The following is a 6,827-nucleotide window of genomic DNA, read 5'->3' on the forward strand; positions in this document are numbered from 1 at the left end:
AGTATTTGGGTGTAAATGTTTTGTACTGAATAATGGTAAAGAAAATCTTGGTAAGTTTGATGCTAAATCTGATGAAGGTGTGCACATTGGTTATGCTTTGAATGGTCATGCATATAAAGTCTTCAATAAAAGGTTGCTTATAGTAGAAGAATCAATGCATGTTGTTTTTGATGAAACTGATCATAGCCTATCTAAAACTGCTGATGACCTTGACAGTAATGAATTTAAATCTGTTTTAAATCAAAATGAATCGATTCATTTTGATACTGCTGATACACATGCTATACAAGAATCTACTGCAGCTGCAGGTTTGCCAAAAGAGTGGAAAACCCCATGAGATTTAACACTTGATAATGTCATTGGGAACATTGAGAAAGGAGTGTCAACTAGAAAATCCTTGAACAATTTCTGTGAAGCAATGGCCTTTGTATCTCAAGTTGAACCCAAGAATTTGAATGAAGCTCTCAAGGACAACAACTGGATTTTAGCTATGCAAGAGGAACTAAATCAGTTTGCTCTTAATGAGGTCTGGACTCTTGTTCCTAGAATACCTGAGATGAATATAATTGGGACAAAATGGGTATTTAGAAACAAGATGGATGAGCATGGAGTGATCACCAGAAACAAGGCTAGGCTAGTAGCTAAAGGGTACAATCAAGAAGAAGGGATAGACTATGATGAGACATATGCACCAGTGGCTCGGTTAGAAGCTGTTAGACTGCTGCTTGCCTTCTCCTGCATCAAAGGGTTCAAGCTATTTCAAATGGATGTGAAGAGTGCCTTTCTAAATGGTTATATTAATGAAGAGGTATTTGTTTCACAACCACCAGGTTTTGAAGACCATCAACATCCAGAATATGTGTTCAAACTCCAAAAGGCTCTCTATGGACTCAAGCAAGCTCCTAGGCAATGGTATGAGAGGCTAAGTGATTTTCTCACCTCACAAGGCTATGACAGAGGCACATCAGATAAGACCTTGTTCATTAAGAAGAAAGGAGATGACTCAATTCTAGTCCAAGTATATGTGGATGACATCATTTTTGGATCAAACAATGGAGAATTGTGTGAAGCTTTCGTGAAAGTCATGAAGAGTGAGTTTGAAATGTCAATGATGGGTGAGTTGAACTATTTTCTAGGCTTGCAGGTCAAACAACTTAAGGATGATATTTTCTTAAGTCAAGCTAAGTATTGCAAGGATCTGCTGAAGAAATTTGAAATGGACAAGTGTAAACCAATCAACACACCCTTCTCAACAAGCTGTCATTTGGATCATGATGAAGCTGGAATTTCTGTTGATGAAACCAAATACAGAGGACTCATAGGGTCACTACTGTATCTCACTGCCAGCAGACCAGATATAATGTTTGCAGTGTGCATGTGTGCAAGGTTTCAATCTGCTCCTAAAGAATCACACTACAATGTTGTCAAAAGAATTTTGAAGTATTTACAAGGAACTAAAGAAGTTGGCTTGTGGTATCCAGGTAATATTTCATTAAGCTTAACTGGATATTCTGATTCAGATTTTGCAGGTTGCAAAATTGATAGGAAGAGCACAAGTGGAACCTGTCATTTGCTAGGATCAAGCTTGATCTCATGGCAATGCAAAAAACAGTCTTGTGTAGCTCTCTCCACTGCTGAAGCAGAATACATTGCAGCAGGGAGTTGCTGTGCTCAAACTATATGGCTAAGACAACAATTGAATGATTTTGGTATCTTAACCACATACCTCTGCTGTGTGATAATACAAGTGCAATCAACTTAACCAAAAATCCTGTCATGCATTCAAGAACCAAACACATTGAAATTAGGCATCATTTTCTAAGGGAACACATATCTAATGGAACATGTGATATTAAGTTCATTGGTACTGATTTACAACTTGCTGATTTGTTCACAAAACCATTAGCCAAAGATAGGTTTAATTTTCTACTTAATGAATTGGGTATTATAAATGTCAATTGTGCCTAGCAGTGAAAAATTAAATATGTTTATTCACAATTGAATGTGTTTATTTTCTGCACTGATATGCATTGATGACTAGGAAAGAGAAATTTTGATCTTTGACTGCTTGACTGACCTAGTGGGCATTAACCTCTGTACCTTTGACGGTTTTGGTCATGGTTATGTAACCGACTTGATGGTTTGGGTGCTCAATAAAGGCATGAGTATATGCATCGTGACCCTAAATATTTGTTGCATATTTTCAAAGATTCTCTGCACAAATTCAGAGCATAAAATCTTCATGCATATCCACTCATAACTGCCATATCAACACATTCATTTCTATATAAATCCTTGTGAATACTTGCTACCCACATTGGCTATTCTTTTTCTGTTCTCACCATTTGAAACCAAGAAAAGAATTCAAGTTCAACCATGGCTTCTTCTTCCAAGAAACAGAAAAATAAGGGGAAACAAACCACCTTTCAAGGTGTGCTAGAAGGTTGGTTCGCTGGAAATGAAGAAGGCATCAATACCTACATTCACGAGACAAGCAGGAAGCAGTTCAACATACCCAAAGTGCTGGATTTCAACTGGCTGAAATCTGAAAAACTGGTAGAAACAAGGGCTGTGTTGAAGCACCAGAAACTAAAAAAGATGCTGGAATTAACGGGTAATGTATATCCTGACTTGGTTAAGGTGTTTTACACTAACCTCACATTGGATGGAAAGAATGTTGTCTCTTATGTGAAAGGGACCAAGATGAAGATCACAAGTGAGGTGTGGAATTCTGTGGCTGGAATAAAATATGCTGGATTGAAAGTAGGAAAGGGAAACACCAGTGGAATCCAAGAATTCAACAAGCTGCAATACTATAAAAGCTGCATGAGGAATCCTACAGAGAGTATAAACAGGTTCCATGCAGGGCACTTGAACCTCACTCCACGCCTAGTTGCCTACATCATAGCATGGCAACTTATTCCAAGAGGAACAAACCATGTTGTTTTACATGAAGAGGACCTAATCCTCCTATATTGCATCATGAACCAGATTAAGGTAAACTAGGTTTTCATTGTTAATGAACACATGCTTAAGTAAAAAAGGTTGGCTGATTACCGATTTCCCTATGCTATTCTTGTTTCCAAATTAATTGATTACTTTGGTGTTGATGTTACAAATGAGAGAAACGACCCTATCAAAGCTGTAAGTGAGATTGATAATTCAACTCTCACCAAAATGGGTTTTCACAAAATTGAAGACAAGTGGGTGGTTCTCAAGGAGAAGGACCCTCAAGCAGAACATGAAGATGAGGATGAAGCTGTTCCTATGGATGATGACTCACCTGCTACCCAACCTGAACATGAGGAAGTTGCTTCAAATGCCATAGTTGCCTATCAAGCTCCAGAATACCGAGGAGAACCAATGTCTATGTTTGAAAGGCAAGTGCTGTATCGTCTTGATGTAATGTCTGCAGAACAAAGGGCATACTTTGAGACTACTCATGCAAGGTTTCAACACCTTGATGATCAGATTGAAGGGGTTCAGGCACAACTTGCAGAGCTTTACTACAAGGATCAGTAGTCATCTGTTTTTAATGCTTTCTTTATCAATTTTCAAATGTCTGTAATGCTGAACAATATGGTTTTATTTTCTGAACTATTATGGTTATGGTTTCTATTTCATATTTGTTTTCCCTATGCTTATATGCTATTTGATGAATCCAAAGGGGGAGAAAAATAGCTGCTGAAAAATAGCTCACCATGCTAGGTGAAGCTAGCTGAAACAGGGAGTTAATTCTGCACCTTAAAACCATTTCTCATGCTATGCAATACTGCTGTTTTTTTCTGGTTTAAAATCTGGTGCAGTGCAGGTTCTTAAAGCAACAAAGCTACGAGGTTAGCTATGGGGATTTGTCTCCATCAAACAGGGGGAGATTGTTGAAGAAGGTTGCTACCCCTTCAAGATTGTGTTTGATGAAGACTTCTATGTACATTTCATTTGTATTTTGCTTTGCTTTAAGTATGTCTTAAGTAGTGCTTAGAGGTTGTCTAAGAGTGGGCTTTTTGCTGAGTAACTCACCTCATAACCACTGGCCATGTGATAAGAACAAACATAAGTTTTCTTAAACTGTTTTTCACATGTTTTACAAAAAACACGTTTACTGCATAAAAATAAATCTGTTCTTTTCTAAATAAACAGATTCATTTTTTAAACTGATGCCTTGGCTAAGTCTTGTGGAAATTAGATTTTGTGCATCAGGTATTTTGACTAAGTCTTCTTCTTTTCAAAACGACTGAGTTTTAAATAGTTAAACTTTCTCTGTTTTCGTTTTGAAAAATAAATCTGTTCATCTGTAAATGAATAGATTCTTTTTGTCTCTGGAGCCATGTCAAACTTAAACGTTTTCAGTTTTATCTCTGCACCAGAATGGTTGACTAAGTCTCCTCACTTAACAAATTCTCTAACTACTTTTTGAAAATAAATCTGTTCATTTTATTTTCAATCTGTTCATTTTATAACAGCTTTAACTGTTTTTCAAAAATCTGTTATAAGTTGGTTTTCTATAAAATGAAAACTTGTTTCTGAGTTTAACAATCGTTCATACATTTGCAAAAACAATTTTTACAGCAGAGAATCAAAAGTTTACAAAGGATTAGCATTTGTTCTTCAAAGATTTCGAAAATCACAAAGTGCTTGTTCTTGGTTTGGTTCCAAAAGCTTGGTGTGAGGTGCTGCTACTGTTCTAGCAATCTTGCCTACTGGTTTAAGGCAGATCTTTGTATCCTCAATCAGGTGTAGTCGTTTCACTTCTCATTGGTTGTAATAGTTTGGTTGAACACTCTTCTTGATAGGTTTTCTTGGAGAGTGTGTGTGTGAGCTGAAATAGGTTTTTTCAGCAAGAGTACCTAAGTTCTTGTAGGTTTCAAGAACAGTGGGAATTGTACTTGGTTGTACTGTGTTTTAATGATTTCCACCTGGTTTTGGTGAAGACTGGATGTAGCTCAGTTGAGTGAACCAGTATAACTGCTTGTGTTCATTCTCTCTCACTCTCTGCAATTTCATTTCTGCATAATTGATAAAACAGCAAAGAATTAAATCTGTTCAAGTGAAAATAAATCTGTTCTTTCTGGGCTCAGTTCATATTGTTCTTAACTTCTAAAAAGTTGTTTGATTATGATAAGAACATATAAAATTTGTTAAAAGTCACTGCAACAGATTGACTGTGATAGGTTGCTCAAGAAATTGTCAAAGTTATTAATTGAACCTTAAACAATTGCTTAAAATTGAAGCTTGCTGTTCTGTGATTCATTGTTCTTAATTTCTGGAAAATTGTTTGATATCAAGAAGAACACTCATAGGTTGTTAAAGGCCACTGGAACAGGTTGATTGTAAAGGTTATTCAATTAATTGACATGCTATCAATTGAACCTTAATCACTTGCTTGAAACTGAAGTTTGTTGTTTGGTGTTTCACTGGTTTTTGTTCTAATATCAGTGTGTGCATCTGGAAAGTCTATCTGCATAATCTTGTGATTAATCTTGTTGTATAAACGCTTTTCAAACAAAAATAGTGCTGAAATAAATCTGTTCATTTTCACATAAATCGATTTATTTTTTGTAAACTGTGTTAAACACTGTTTCTGCGAGAAAGTTTTAAAAGGTCAATTCACCCCCCTCTTGAACTTTGGCACTATTAAACCCAACAAACCCATCTAGAGGAATATAAATAGCAGAAGAGGCACAACACCCAAGGTAACTATTCACTCCCTACTCCTCTGATACTTAGCTCTCAGACTGACTTGATCGTCGGACTGCCAGACAATCAAAATCAGATACCTACTGGTCGATGCCGAAACATCTTACAATATCCTGATCGGGCGATCGTCCCTCAACAAGTTGGGGGCTATAGTCTCGACACCCCACCTGGCCATAAAGTTCCCATTCGACAACCCAAGTCGGGGTCGAGAGGTGGTCACTCTCCACGCTGACCAAAAAACCACGAGAGAATGTTACGCGACAAGTTTGAAGATACTTCCACCACCAACACCTACCTGGAGGGCCAAGGTTCATCATTTATCCCTAAGCGACGACATGGATCCCATACCAAACGACGAACCTTAGGTAGAACCAAAGGAAGAGGTAGTGCTATGCCAAGTGGGTCGAGCAGGACATAATACACGATTGGGATCAACCTTAGGAGCAGAGGGAAAAAGCATCATTACAACTGTCCTATTCAAAAATACGGACTTATTCGCATGGTCAGCAGCCGACATGCCGGGAATAGACCCTCGAATAATCTCGCACAAGTTATCGATCTGTAAGGAGGCTAGACCAATAGCCGAGAAGAAGAGAAAGTTCGTTGGGGAGAAAGGACGAATAGCCGAGGAAGAAACCAGAAAACTTCTGGATGTTGGTTTTATTCGAGAGGTGCATTACACTACGTGGCTGGCAAACATAGTCCTGATGCAGAAGAATAATGGAAAAGGGCGGATGTGCACCAACTATACTCATCTTAATAGGGCCTGCCCCAAAGATGCATACCCACTACTGAGCATTGACCGACTGGTAGATGGAGCAACCGACCACAAGGTGTTAAGTTTTCTCGATGCATACTCCGGATACAACCAAATACGCATGAATCCGGCAGACCGGGAGAAGGAAGCTTTCATTACTGACAAAGCCAACCTTTGCTACGAGGTCATGCCTTTCGGCCCAAAGAATGTCGTAGCAACCTATCAAAGGCTGATGGACCGAATGTTCCGAGAGCAGATAGAGAAGACTATGGAGGTGTATGTTAATGACATAATCGTAAAATCCGATAGCGTGGAGCAACATGCCAAGGACCTAGCCGAGGTCTTCCAGCAGATAAGGAAGTATGACATGCGT

The sequence above is a fragment of the Phaseolus vulgaris genome, chromosome 3 (assembly GCF_000499845.2).
Source record: "Phaseolus vulgaris cultivar G19833 chromosome 3, P. vulgaris v2.0, whole genome shotgun sequence".
NCBI lineage: Eukaryota > Viridiplantae > Streptophyta > Magnoliopsida > Fabales > Fabaceae > Phaseolus > Phaseolus vulgaris.